Raw genomic sequence first — 1,284 nt, 5'->3', positions numbered from 1 at the left:
CTTCATTCCCTGAAACACAGAGCCGTTTGAGCCGTTCAGTGACTGTCACAGACCGAGATAAAACACAGAAGAGAAGCTCGTTTGACCTGCAGCTTGTGTGTGTGTGTGTTTATCAGCTCCGTCCACACCAGTTCCTCCAGAGTTCAACATCTGTTTTTAAAGATTTTCCTTCAAACCCACACTTCCCTTTTCAGCAGAATGACTAAAGAAAGACTAAAACCCTCAACACAAAATCAGATAAACTATTACTCTGGTTGAGCTTTGGTCACCAACAATATTATATTATATTATATTATATTATATTATATTATATTATATTATATTATATTATATTATATTATATTATATTATATTATATTATATTATATTATATTATATTATATTATATTATATTATATTATATTATATTATATTATATTATATTATATTATATTATATTATATTATATTATATTATATTATATTATATTATATTATATTATATTACATTATATTATATTATATTATATTATATTATATTATATTAAAAAGATAAGAAATTAGTACTTTTATTCATCAAGGACGCATTAAATTGGTCAAAAGTGTCAGTAAAGACATTTATAATGTAACAAAAGATTTCTATTTCAAATAAATGCTGTTCTTTTGAACTTTCTATTCATCTGTGAATCCTGAAAAATAAAATGTATCACGGTTTCCACAAAAAATACTGTTTTCAACATTGATAATAATCAGAAATGTTTGTTGAGCGGCAAATCAGCATATTAGAATGATTTCTGAAGATCATGTGACACTGAAGACTGGAGTAATGATGCTGAAAATACAGCTGCGCATCACAGAAATACATTACAGTTTAACAGATATTCACATAGAAAACAGCTGTTTTAAATTGTAATAATATTTCACATTTTTACTGTTTTTACTGCATTTTGGATCAAATAAATGCAGGCTTCGTGAGCAGAAGAGACTTACTGACCCCAGTGTATGTGTGTGTGTTGTCTGTAGTTTAGTTAGATTTGTCAAGTGTGTTTGTGGCGGTAACACTCTTGTCTCTTAACCTCACAGAGATCAAACTTCAAACACTGACATGTCTCTCTCTCTGTCGTCTCTTCTCAGCTCTTCAGGTCTGCAGCAGCGGTGGTCTCGCTCTTTAAATTGCAGCAGCAAAACCACAAAGATTCAGAGCGAGAAAAACCAAAAGTATTTCAGGTGTTGACCTTAGAGTGTTCAGATCCTCCACGTCACTCCGTCTGTCACACACACACACACACACATGTCTGGTTTGCTA

General features: G+C 30.8%; 1 protein-coding gene across 1 annotated transcript in view; it reads right to left on the bottom strand.

Moving 5' to 3' along the window:
• Window positions 1–1,284, bottom strand: part of cyth4b (cytohesin 4b) — a 12,356-nt gene that overhangs the window by 7,656 nt on the left and 3,416 nt on the right. The window lies entirely within an intron of this gene.

This window comes from Sinocyclocheilus anshuiensis, unplaced genomic scaffold (assembly GCF_001515605.1).
Source record: "Sinocyclocheilus anshuiensis isolate Anshui unplaced genomic scaffold, SAMN03320099.WGS_v1.1 scaffold91, whole genome shotgun sequence".
In the NCBI taxonomy this organism is placed as follows: domain Eukaryota; kingdom Metazoa; phylum Chordata; class Actinopteri; order Cypriniformes; family Cyprinidae; genus Sinocyclocheilus; species Sinocyclocheilus anshuiensis.
The sequence above is the reverse complement of the archived record's forward strand: the minus strand, read 5'-3'. Positions and strand labels throughout refer to the sequence as shown.